Here is a 14,156-nt window from a genome sequence, read left to right on the forward strand (position 1 = left end):
TCCCCCAATGCACCTCCATCCTTCCCCTTCCTCCTGCTGGGCTCCCCTGGCAAAGCATTTCGGTCCTGCTCTGCAGCGTCCCCTGCTATTGCACGGGTGAAGCCCCATATAGCACTGGTATAATGCCTCTTAATCCCCACCCTGCACCAGGGCCTGCGTCTCCCACACCACCCTGCCAATGCTCTTCAGTCCTGGTGTGCAGCCCGTGCTACTCTGGTCCTGGGCGACCCACATTGTGCTGTGGAGCCACCTCAGTCCCGACCTACAGAGCCCTGCTGCTCTCCTCCTAGGTGTAAAAAATGTGCTGGGAAGGGAGCGCCACCAAACCTCTCCAGTTCAGTGCAGGTAAAATTATTGAACCTAATACGCCCCTCACTGGCCTCCACACAGTGAAGGAGAAACAGTATATTGTGCTCTCCTGGTGCCCAGCACAGCCACCTCCGGTCCAGCACAGTAATCACAAAGACAAGGTCAGGTCAATCAAGGGTGGTAAAAGTAGGGTGACCAGATAGCAAGGGTGAAAAATTGGGACGGGGGGGGGGGTAATTGGCACCTATATAAGACAAAGCTCCAAATATCAGGACTGTCCCTATAAAATCGGGACATCTGGTCACCCTAGGTAAAAGCCTCAGCCAAAGTCAATGCTGATTTCTTAAATCGCCCACGTTTGCACTGAGATTTCTCAGCTACTTTAACGTATGGGACATTTAATGTAAAACAAAACTTTAAAGGGCCACATCTGCTTCAAAAATATGCATAGCACGCTGGAGTGGGACGCTGGGTTCTATTCCTGTCCCTGCCACCGGCTGGTTGAGTGACCTTCGGAACGTTGCTTCATCATTCTGTGCCTCAGTTTTTCTATCCGAAAGATGGGGATAATAATAGTTACCTCATTTGTAAAGTGATTTGAGATCTCAGGATGAAAAGCACTTACACTGTATAAGACCATTAATTGATCATTAGTAGAAGTAGTGGTAGCATGCCAGATTTGGGCTAGAGTCTTTTGAAAAACTGGCATTTGAAATTTGCTCCACAGCCTCGATTTTCTTTTCTCTTGAAAAATGATTTAATGTACTCTAATTCTAAACAAAGTGCATCTCAGCTGAAAAGGTGTGTCTAGAGCACAGGGGGAGGACTTCCCCTCTCTTCTCCCATCACCTCCTGCACTTCCCTAGGCTTACACCCTTCTGCTTTCAGTAGGTAGCTTACAATAAGGGTCAATTTTACAGTGAAGAACTAGCAACTTTATTGCGCACATCCAGCTGGGATAGTGACCCAGTGAAAATATCCTGTCTCCAAAGTGTGCGGGGCCCTTTGCTCTAACCCAGAAAAGTTTTCTGTGAGTTTCCTACCATAGTTACTTATGCCTCTGCTTGTCCCTGTTTCATGCTGTTAACTCACAGGGTGGCACTGCTTGCAGGGCCCATTCTGCAGAGTGTGGGGAGAGGAGGAGATGGGGATTGATTGAAGCAACAACCCCAATAAAAAGCTGCATGATAAAATACAGTCCCATACTTCCTCCAGAGTAGAAATGGGATAACATCTTGTCACTACAGTTAACAGGGACTATATGCACTAAATAATAGCTATGGTACATCAAACTATTTTAAATCCTTGCTCCTTACATAAGAACAGCCACACTGGGTCAGACCAAAGGACCATCCAGTCCAGTATCCTATCTACTGACAGTGGCCAATGCCAGGTACCCCAGAGGGAGTGAACCTAACAGGTAATCATAGAATATTGGGGTTAGAAGGGATCTCAGAAGGTCATCTAGTCCAACCCCCTGCTCAAAGCAGGACTAATCCCCAGACAGATTTTTGCCCCTGATCCCTAAATGGCCTCCTTAAGGACTGAACTCATAACCCTGGGTTTAACAGACCTATGCTCAAACCACTGAGCTATCCCTTCCAGTGATCACTCACCTGCCAGCCATCTCCACCCTGTGACAGACAGAGGCTAGGGACACCATTCCTTACCCATCCTGCCTAATAGCCACTAATGGACTTAACATCCATGAATTTATCTAGTTCTCTTTTAAACCTTGTTATAGTCCTAGCCTTCACAACCTCCTCAGGCAAGGACTTCCACAGGTTGACTGTGTGCTGTGTGAAGAAGAACTTCCTTTAATTTAGACTCATAGACTTTAAGGTTAGAAGGGACCATTATGATAATCTAGTCTGACCTCCTGCACAATGCAGGCCACAGAATCTCACCCACCCACTCCTGTAACAAACCCCTAACCTATGTCTGAGTTATTGAAGTCCTCAAATCATGGTTTAAAGACCTCAAGGTGTAGAGAATCCTCCAGCAAGTCACCCGTGCCCCACGCTGCAGAGGAAGGCGAAAAACCTCCAGGGCTTCTGCCAATCTGCCCTGGAGGAAAATTCCTTCCCGGCCCCAAATATGGCGATCAGTTAAACGCTGACCATGTGGGCAAGACTCACCAGCCAGCTCCCAGGAAAGAATTCTCTGTAGTAACTCAGATCCCACCCCATCTAACATCCCATCACAGACCATTGGGCATATTTACCTGCTAATATTTTATTTGTTTTAAACCTGCTGCCTATTAATTTCATTTGGTGGTCCCTGGTTCTTATATTATGGGAACAAGTAAATAACTGTTCCTTATTCACTTTCTCCACACCACTCATGATTTTATATACCTCTATCATATCCCCTCTTAGTCTCCTCTTTTCCAAGCTGAAAAGTCCTAGCCTCTTTAATCTCTCCTCCTATGGGACCCCTTCCAAACCTCTAATCATTTTAGTTGCCCTTTTCTGAACTTTTTCTAATGCCACTATATCTTTTTTGAGATGAGGAGACCACATCTGTACGCAGTATTCAAGATGTGGGCGTACCATGGAATTATATAAGTGCGATAAGATGTTCTCCATCTTATTCTCTATCCCCTTTTTAATGATTCCTAACATCCTGTTAGTTTTTTTGACTGCTGCTGCACACTGTGTGGACGTCTTCAGAGAACTATCCATGATAACTCCAAGATCTCTTTCCTGATTAGTTGTAGCTAAATTAGCCCCCATTATACTGTATGTATAGTTGGGGTTATTACTTTACATTTATCCACATTAAATTTCATTTGCCATTTTGTTGCCCAATCACTTAGTTTTGTGAGATCTTTTTGAAGTTCTTCACAGTCTGCTTTGGTCTTAACTATCTTGAGCAGTTTAGTATCGTCTGCAAACTTTGCCACCTCACTGTTTACCCCTTTCTCCAGATCATTTATGAATAAGTTGAATAGGATTGGTCCTAGGGCTGACCAACACCACTAATTACCCCTCTCCATTCTGAAAATTTACCATTTATTCCTACCCTTTGTTCCCTGTCTTTTAACCAGTTCTCAATCCATGAAAGGATCTTCCCTCTTATCCCATGACAACTTAATTTACGTAGGAGCCTTTGGTGAGGGACCTTGTCAAAGGCTTTCTGGAAATCTAAGTACACTATGTCCACTGGATCCCCTTCGTCCACATGTTTGTTGACCCCTTCAAAGAACTCTAATAGATTAGTATCAGAGGGGTAGCCGTGTTAGTCTGAATTTGTAAAAAGCAACAGAGGGTCCTGTGGCACCTTTGAGACTAACAGAAGTATTGGGAGCATAAGCTTTCGTGGGTAAGAACCTCACTTCTTCAGCACTTCACCTGAAGAAGTGAGGTTCTTACCCACGAAAGCTTATGCTCCCAATACTTCTGTTAGTCTCAAAGGTGCCACAGGACCCTCTGTTGCTTTCTAATAGATTAGTAAGACATGATTTCCCTTTACAGAAACCAAGTTGACTTTTGCCCCAAAAGTTATGTTCTTCTATGTATCTGACATTTTTATTCTTTACTATTGTTTCAACTAATTTGCCCAGTACTGACGTTAGACTTACCGGTGTGTAATTGCCGATCTGTAATTTGACCATGCTGTACCAGACAAGTGAAAATTAACCCTTAGAACTCTGCCATTTTCCAGCTTCCAGCAAAGCTGCTCCTTCAAATGGATGAAATATTGTGTTAATTAGTTTAATGAGCTGCTGCGGATGACAAGTGGAATCTTGAGGAAGGTGGCTGCTGTGGCACCCAGAAAACATCTGTTGAACAACGGCAACATTTAAAGACAAAACTGAATTGATTTTTCTGTTTGTGGTTGAGTCTCATCCAGCTGCTCCAGACTATAAAAGAACCATCGAGGAGTGTAATGAAGTAATTGTTAATTCTCAGAGCAGTTTCCAACTGCTACCCGCTCAGGCTGGCAAAGTCCTTATCTCCGCAAGCTGTGTGTGAACCCAGACTGACATCCATCCTTTTGTAACTGATCCAGAGAAAGGGGAGGGGTAATTCGTATCAGTTGTCACTCACAGAAGGTCTGAGGGGGAAGGGTTTCATCCCCTTTTACAAGGGATTCCCCCATTTCTGCAGTTTTGCTCAGAACAGCTTTTTGCAAATTCATGTCTTGGAAAGTGCTTCTGTCCCTCATCCAACTCATGGGGCCTAATGCTGATCTCTCTTATGCCAGCTTTACATTGGTGTAACTCAACTGATTTCAACGGAGTCACTCCTGATTGGCACCAGTGTAACTATGAGTAGAATCAGACACTTGGAGTGCAATCCCCAATACAGGGCTGGCCTTACCATGAGATGACCTGAGGCGGCCGCCTCAGGTGTCAGACTGTGTGTGTGTGTGGGGGGGGGGGCGCGACTAGGACCCAGAGTGTAGAACATTGTGTCTGCTGCTGGGGCATCTGTATTCTCTCTGCTCTAGATGCACAGAGATGGAGTGCTGTGCTGGAGGAAGGAGGGCACAACAGACATAACAGGCAGGCAGGAGAAAAGGTGAGAGGGAATAACAGAAAGCAGCAGGAGCTGCAGGGAGAGAGAGGAGGAGGAGCCTCTTATGTACCTCTCCAGCACCCCCAGGAGCCTGGACTGATTAACACCAGCTTCTCAGGGAGCTTCCTGTTTCCTGCTGCTTCCCTAAACCCACTTGAGGAGAACAGGCAGTCAACTGAAGTAGTAGGAGCCAGTAAGGCCCTTAAGACACTGATATCTTCCCTTACTCCGGCCCTGTTACCAGCCTGCTTATTTGTCCCCTTCAATTGAGTGTTGAGAGCCACTATAGCTGGCACAGAACAGCAGTCATGAGTGAAAGAAGAAAATGCCCCTCTGGAGCAGCATTCAGAAAAAGAATGAAAGCAAAGGAAGCTTTTCTATCTAATCAGGAAGGAGCTCTCCTGAGATACATAGACACAAATGTTCACGGTGAGCCTTCCGGCCCCAGTGAGGATGTGAGTGGTGAGGAGATGCCTGATCTTCCAGTTAGTCAGAGTGCAGGTCACCTGGCAGCTACTGCAGCATCCATATCTCCATCTCAAATGGATGTAACCGTGCACATTCCTGAAGAAAAGTGTAGATCAGAGCAGCAGCTGTTTCTTGCGCCTCCACCACACTCTTCTGAGTTTAGTTCCTTAAGTCTAGATGATCCAGGACTGTGGACCCACTTGAGCAGTAGCCTGAGGGACTTCCTTGTATTGCATTGGCCACAGCAAGTGAAAAACATCATGTTCCCCAAAGACAATGACAATAGAAGTTTCCATCCAACACATTACTGGTGTGAAATCCCCAATGGTGACAAAGTGGAGAGGCCATGGCTTATGCACTCAAAAACCCAGAAAGCTGCATACTGTTTTTGTTGCAAACTCTTCCAGTCTAATGTTCCAGCCACATTGGGTTCTACAAGAACAAAGGACTGGAAAAATCTGTCTAGAAATCTGGCATGCCATGAGAAGGCAGCAAATCACCAGAGAGCATTCCATAGGTGGAAAGAGCTTGAGATGAGACTAAGGTTAAAGGCCACCATAGATGATCAGCATCAAGAGATTGCATCAGAGTCTCTTTACTGGCAAAATGTTCTGAAAAGGCTCATTGCCATTGTGAGAATACTTCCTATCCAAAACCTAGCACTGTGAGACACTTCAGATCAGCTGTATGTGCCAAACAATGGAAACTTCCTTAAAATTGTGGAGCTGATGTCTGAGTTTGATGCTGTACTCCAGGAGCATCTAAGAAGAGTCACCACCCAAGAAATGTACACACACCACTACCTTGGAAAAACAATTCAAAAAGAAATCATACAGTTACTGGCAACAAAAGTCAAACACAAGTTTGTGGCAGATCTGAAATCAGCAAGATATTACTCTGTTATTCTGGACTGCACACCTGGCATCAAAGCATCTATGTATTTTCCTCTGCATCAATTCATCGATGGCAAATTTTGAAGCAACATCTGGGAAGATATAAGATGCCATAGTTGCCATTATGGAAGATAATGCTATGACAGGAACTGTTTGTGGGAGAACGGTGACAGAGGGAAATGGAATCACCAGAAACATACATAACTTCAAATTTCTGTGTGGCTTAGTGTTGTGGCATGACATACTGTTTGAAATAAATGTTGTAAGCAAGAGACGCCAAGGTGTTGAGCTTGATATATCTGGAGCAATGGAACAACTGGACAAAGCAAAGTCATGCCTACAGTTTATCGGTCAGATGAGGGATTTCAAAATGTTCTGAAGAGTGCACAGAAGTTGGCAGAGGAACTTCACACTGAAGCTATTTTCCCACCCATTCAAGAATACAAGAGTCATCGAAGAAGAAGACATTTTGATTACGAGGCACGGGATAATCCCATAAGAGATCCCAAACAACAATTCAAAGTTGAATTCTTTAACCAGGTGCTAGATTGTGCAATACAGTCAGTTGAAGAATGTTTCATGCAGCTCAAGGAACACAGCAGTATATTTGGAATGTTGTATGATATTCCAAAACTCCTCACTATACCTGAAGAAGACCTACACCAGCAATGCAGGGCACTAGAGACAGTGTTGACACATGATGACATGTGCGATATTGATGCGAGTGATTTAGGTGATGAACTGAAAGCCCTTTCAGATACATTTCAGCAGGATCAACTCCAAAGGCTGTTCTGGAATATATGTGCACAAATAAGATGACCACCCTCTTTCCAAATGCTTTTGTTGCTCTGTGCATACTTCTAACACTTCCTGTAACAGTTGCCAGTGGAGAATGCAGCTTCTCCAAGCTGAAGTTAATAAAAACACATCTACACTACACAATAACACAGGAGAGGCTGGTCGGTCTTGCAACTATCTCAATAGAGCATGAGCTGGTCCAGACTGTGGGCCTTCAGGAAGCAGTTCAAATCTTTGCAACCAAGAAGGCACGGAAAGCACCACTTTGATTATTCAAACATAAAAATTCCAGTGTTTACTATGCAGACAAGAAAAGTTAGATTTGCTGTTCAGACATTTGAAAGTTAAGTAAAAAAAATGAGGAGTCGTTTTTTTGCTGATAAAGACTAACATGGCTACCACTGAAACTTGAAAGTTAAGTGTTACTTAAAATTTTTGAACAAGGCATTTTAAGTTGTTAGTTCTCCTTTATTGGGGTAGGTAGCAGAACAGTATCATGAGAGGAGTAGAACAGGAAGAAGGCAGAATTGAGACCTTTCAAAGTTTTGGCCCAAGCGAGGGGGCATGGGGGCATCATTTGAGCTTCCCGCCTCAGGTGCCAAAATGTTGTGGGCCAGCCCTGCCCCAATAGAGCATGTGTCTCTCCTCATCCTACCCTGCTGCGTGTCATCCTCATTTGTTCCATCCCTTCGGATGGGGAGACTGTAGACCACTGGGGAATGGCACGTAGGGCTCTGTGTCTGCTGGAAATCACCTATAATATATTTGAGTACTATACAATAATCAGTGCCAGGCCCTGAAAGGACGGGGCTACGGAACAGGCTAAAACCTATGTTTTAAAGGAACTGCCTCCAGTCACGCACAGCATAATCATAAGCTAAAGGAGTAGCAGCCCTGAAAACTGACAGACTCCTTCTTGTGATGGGGAGGAACCTGCCTACATGTGTGGTGGTAACAGTGTGGGGAGCATGAGCACGGCAGGCAGCAGACCTAGACAGCATGGTGATGGGCACAGCACAAACACACAGACAGGCAGATAGCCTGACAATAAGACAAACCGCTCAAGCGAATCTACCATCCAAAGAGGCAGAGGGAGCTGAACCTGAGGGCACCTGACAGCAAGGGAGAGAGTGAGGAGGGCAGCAGTGGGAGGAACCAAGTGGAAAAACGATCCATCTCTTGCCATTCAGAAATCAGAATATTTTCTAAGGACTCCAACTGGGGAGGAAAACAAGAGCAGCTCCTCCCTATGGGAAGAATGGGACACTCCTGGAGATGGCTTCAACCATTCCATATTTTAAAACCAGCACCTTGGACGTGATCTAGAGTGGAGAATCCTGCCAGGTGGGGAGAATTCTCCTGCATTATTACAACACACCACACCTGCCACGGCCTTCCTTTGATTTGCCTATTGTATGGTCAACATTCAAAACCCAACCTGACATTCAAAAAATGTGATTAAAATTTTGACATTTGAAAAAAAGTAGGGAAAAGTTGGCTAATTTCCCCCCCCCCCCCACACACACACACCATTTTTTGAGCTGCTATGCAATGGATTGAAGTGTTTTTGTTTTTCAAAATTCAAAAGCCAAGAAGCAAAATTTAAAAAAAAAACATCCTTGTGAAATGTTTCCCCCTCTTTCTTGACTAGCAGTAATCATCACTGCATTTGTTCTGTTTAATGTTTACTTGAAATGGACCCAAGTCACAGACTTTGGAGCCAGTTCAAAATTTTCCCAAAGTTCAAGGGGTTTGGTCCTGCCAGTTATGGAAATTGCCCCCAGTTACCAATTTCCAGTCTAGATCCTAACTTTCCCAAAGTTTGGTGTTTTTCAGATATAGGGTTTTTTTCTAGCCCATTTCCCATATTCACCAGTTCGTGTCACCCATCTAAGTAGATCTTGCTACCAAGGAAGTAGGTTACATTGCCAATGTTTTCAGAAGTAGCAGGAGCGGTTAAAACTGGCCCAGAACCTTTGTTGGCTTCCTTGTATGTTTTTGTTTTTCCTGCTTCTTTTTTTCACTCAGCATTTCCATCCTGGGAAACTCCACTGCTGAAAGGGCTAAGTAAAGGGATTCAGTGCCTTTTTCCTCAGACACTGATCTCAATCCACTTCAGGTCAGGAGTGAACAAATGTTATAATCAGCTGATGGCTCTTTTAGTGGTCTGAGTGAAATTCATTAGTCGGTCTCACTCCAGCTCCTACCACAAAAAAGCCTCCTCGTTGGCAGTCACAGCACATAAGTCAAGGCCTGAAGAGGGCATGGAAAATAAGCAGTTCTCTGGAGCCACGTCTGCACTCGAGTATTTGGTGAATATTTTCTACTGTTGCTATCACCGGGGGAGCTCCAGTGCTCGTACAAGGTAACAGCACAGTAAGACAAACAGCAGTGGCTGTGGGAGTTATCTCTGCATTGGCATTCCCAGCATTGCTACCACTGGCGAGCTGCACCGCTATTAGCAACGGTAGGAAAGTTTTGCAGCAAAATTGTAGTGTAGACACAGCCCTTAGGTCAGAGGGGAGGCTCATTGGCAAAGGGAATTGTGGGGGAAGCTTGCATTGTCATGGCTCATGCTGCGCTGTGCCGTGGCATGGAGAGAGGAGTGCAGATTCCTGAGCTGTCAGCCTTGCAGCCTTCACTCACATTAAATTGGCGTTTGACAAACAGAAGAAACAAAACTTCCTCATGTTTCCTTCAAAGGGGAAGAGACCCCCCCCCCTTGCCAAATTTAAACGTTACTTTTTCTGGCAGTTGCAAACATCTTCTATTAAATATAGAACCCAGAGCAGACTTTCAGATGGAAATTACAGCACGGGAACAACAGATGGCATTGTTTGCTGGGATGGAAAGGCTGCATCTGCTCTCTATAAGAAATGCTAATGAGAGCTTAATTAGGCATTCAGAAGGAACAGTTCCCCAGTCCCGGCGACAATGGCCGTGTGTACATGATCCTGACAAACATCAGGAAGGATGTAGAAAGTCATCAAAGATCCTAGTTGGGATCAGTCCAAATTAAGTGGATAATGTGAGAACGCAACATTCAGAATGTCCTTGCTTTGAAATCCTTGCAATCACCCTACAACACAAATTCAATTTGCTGAGGGCCAGGTTCCTTCATTTTGTTTTCAAGGGGCCGGTGACTGAGTTGCTCCATTCAAAGAAAAGGATTCTAGTGTTAAAACTAAAGCAGATCACCATCACCTTCTCTCTGTCTCTGTGATGTGTGGTGAGACTGGAAGGAGGGCTGAGATCTTTATAGGAAGCCATGGAGATAGGGGGTTGAACAGAAAACAGAGGAATGTGTTTCATTTCTGGAAAAAGAGCCAGTAGCAATAGTGAAGATGACATTATGGAGCAAGGGGGCAAAAAGAAAGAAGATTTTGGAGTAGGTTCCCTGGCTCATCCTGATCAGACAGTGTTTAGCCACACAAATGGTTCCCCAAGACAAGCACAGAATGAAGTAAAGTAAAGAAGGCTCTTATTCCCTCTCATAGAAAGGCTTTGCTTTGATAACATACCCTGGAGATGGAGGTGATAAGACAGAGCATGATGTCCTTCTTACACATTTCAGTGCTATTTTTGGAGCAGCCAGCTCTACAATGACAAAAATCATCTATGGAAACATGTCCAACGTTTGACCAAGAGCTGGGCCCGAGCTGCAAAGTTCAGCTACACATCTGAATAGCTACAAAGCTAAGCAGGTTCCCATTTGGGGTTCAGATTCATGCTCGTCTCCAGATATAACATTCTCCTCCTCTTCTAGCTGGATTCGCCACCGCCAGTCATAGCAGCATCTGCTAGGTGCTGATTATCGATGCATTTTCTAATAGGCCTGGTAAGACACTGAGAGCACAGCTGCATTTACTAATTAGAAACAAAGCCCTGTACATTTGAATGGTGTCCAGAAATGAGGCCTCATTTTGACACTTGTACTCTCTGAGAAGACCAGAAAAGTCCTGAGAAATAAGAAAGGAGAACAGGGGCAACTGACTCAGAATGATGAGGTAAGACCTCCCTTGGAATCACACAGGCAACTCCCTGAAACTTCAGAAGCTGAAGGGGTGGGAAGGGCTGTAGTCTATAGCGTTCTCATGTGCAGTACAGTCTACCCTCATTGTGATGTTAAACCATGGTCTGCAACAAATAAACAATCCAAAGCATTTTGAGGAGAATATGATAGAGGAAAACCCTGATGTCTTGGCAAATATCCTGGTTCTAGTGTCTGCGTGGGAAGTGATGGCAGAAAAACTAGGAAAATCTGCCATCTAGCCAGGTATTTATTTCTCATTGGGTTGACTGGTCACTGCATAGCTGCTATGTATTGCTCTGTAAGGTGCTTAGAGGGTGGCCTTGTGCTGTGAGCATGGAAGGCGCTTTAGAAAACCAGATTCAATATGCCACCAAATATCATTACTTATACTATGTCCCTCTGGAAAGAACTTTGTTTGTATACGTTCTCTGACTCTCTTGTGACCCATTGGCAGCTGATTTGGTGCCACCCTGCCTGGAAGGAGGGATCCATTGGGGATCATGTCATCAGTGGAATCCCTGAGCATGCAGTCTGCTTGGTGTCATCAGATCTGCCTTTTCCCCATGCACTGTATTTCCATGGCAGGGGCAGCAGGTCTCCATATTCAGCGTGAGTGGGCAGGGGGAACAGAAGCCAGGAAATGTAGTCTGCAGCTGTACAGCAGAGGCATTGCTCATCTCCAAGGGATTAGATGAAGCTTAGTGGGTGTCACTCTTTGCTAGAGGTCTCTGTGGACTGGTCCCTGCAGTTCCTGGTGAACAGAATGCTTTGAATGCGGCAACTGTCTCGTTCACCCACAGTAACTTTCTGTGGTTTGGCTTTCTGCGCACAGAGGGGCCATATTGCCTGCCATTTAGTGAATTATTGGACACGCAAAGGTGACAAGAGGTCCAGCACTGCCGCTAACCTGGGTCTTAGAGCCTATCTGCATCACTGCCACTGGGGGTGACACAGGACACACCGGCTGGGAGTGGGACTAGATGACTTAGAGGAGGGGTAATGGGACATACAGTTTTTCATATCTATGGCAACAGCTAAGATCTAGCCAAGACCCTAAATTGTTACCATCTGCTGAGCGTTTGGTGGCCTCTGAACAGATAGTCAGTCCATAAGTCAGTCCAGTTCCAGTGGTGCTATAAAAACAGCCACCCTAATTAGCACCAACGGGCACCCTTGTTCGTTTCAGCCAAGAGGCAAAGGATTGAATGAGCCAACTCCTCTCTTGCCCTATAGGTAGCCTCTCTGAGTTATGGTTATCGTACGTAGGCAGTTTGGGTGGAAAGTCTGCACTTCTGAGGCCCGTGCGGTCACTGCTCCGTGGCTCGAGATGGAGCTTCGCTCTCCAGGGTTGTTAAGCCAACACTTTTCACTATGGAGCGATTGCGAACACCTCTCAAGAGGCTGGGAATGGGATCCTGCCTGGGCTGCTGTCCCACTGTCATTTGTTACCAATGCACTGGTGTGTTAGGAAGTTATGGCAGCCTGACTGAAGGTGAGAAGTCAGCATGCCACGAGCTCCTTCCAGTTTAGGCCATCCTGCTGCTCCAACAATGAAGACAGGTTGTTTGTGAGCGCAGATCCGGTGTAACCCAGTTACGCAGTCCATTCCATCTGGATCACAGCAGGCAGCCTTCAGCCCTAGGCTTGGACAACGGCAAAGGTGCTCAGGTCTCAAGGTCACCTACGAGGCCTGGTTCTAGCTCACCTGCTCACCCTAGAAGATGGGGACTCAAAGCAGGGAGGCATTTAAAGAGCCAGGCTTATTCTGGCCAGAGCTCCACCCTGACTCCTAGACCATGTGCAGCTGCTGTTTGGATCCCCAAAAGTGTTTTTTCCCTCTGTCATAGGCATTTTCCTTCCCCTCCACTAACAGGAGCAGAGGGGAGAGGAAGCCAGCCGGGTGCCTGAAAGGGGAGGGCAATGACTCTTTGGAAGCCATCACGAACTGTGCAGAGGGAGAAGGTAGAGCAAAGGGGAACGGTCTCAATCTATGACAGACTGCCATCCTAACCCCCAGGACACCTGCTTCAGAATAAGTGCTGCCCTACTCCTGCTCCTTCTCTCCATTCACCAGGGCCGTGGGGCCCTCTAGTGGCAAACTTGATTCACTCATGATTTCAAGCCAAACAGACTTGGTTTCAGGGATGCTGGCAGGTAAAACTTGGACACAAATTTAGGCTTTGTAAAAAAATATAAACCTCAGGGCCAATACAATTGGGCCAATAACCTCAGAGGATATAGTTGAAAACTCAACCATCCAACCCCCTCCAGCATTTGCAGCCAAACATTGCAACCTCATTCTAGTGCATGAGAATCTGAGCAAGAAACCAAACAGGAACTCAGCACGAAACTGATTAGTCGGCTTTTGTTGTCTCAGCCAAGAAAGTGTCAGAAGTAAAGGAACAAACTGTATAAAAAGTGAAACATACATTAGATTTGTGAATGGAAAAAACAGAGCAGTTACTCTTTTAGATTGAAGACATGAGTCTGCTTTATTGCTACAGCATTTAGTTCAGGGTTTCTCAATCAGGAGTCGCCGCTTGTTTAGGGAAAGCCCCTGGTGGGCTGGGCCGGTTTGTTTACCTGCCACGTCCGCAGGTCCGGCCAATCGTGGCTCCCACTGGCTACGGATTGCTGCTCCAGGCCAATGGGAGCTGCTGGAAGTGGCGGCCAGTAACTCCCTCGGCCCATGCCGCTTCCAGCAGCTCCTATGGGCCCGGAGCAGCGATCCGCGGCCAGTGAGAGCCACGATCGGCCGGACCTGAGGATGGGGCAGGTAAACAAACCGGCCCGGCCCGCCAGGGGCTTGCCCTACACAAGCGGTGACACCTGTTTGAGAAACCCTGATTTAGTTAAAGAACACGGGTCAGTCAAGCTCTCAAAGCCGCATTCTAGTGGGCTTATGTGAAATACAGGTAATTGGGGTCTAGTAGGGTGGCTTGGCCAACCCAATGCAGGTCATTGGCGAGAGCTGGTGCACCCGGGGCTCTGAGTGCTAAGAAGACAATGCTTTCTGTCTGGAGCTGGTGGAAATGGCCTGACTTTTGACAAAATTTCTAATTTTGAAAAAAAGAACAGAAAAAAAATTGCAACATTTACACACACACACACTTTTTTTTTGTCCATCCAGCT

This window comes from Malaclemys terrapin, chromosome 10, assembly GCF_027887155.1.
Source record: "Malaclemys terrapin pileata isolate rMalTer1 chromosome 10, rMalTer1.hap1, whole genome shotgun sequence".
Classification (NCBI taxonomy): domain Eukaryota; kingdom Metazoa; phylum Chordata; order Testudines; family Emydidae; genus Malaclemys; species Malaclemys terrapin.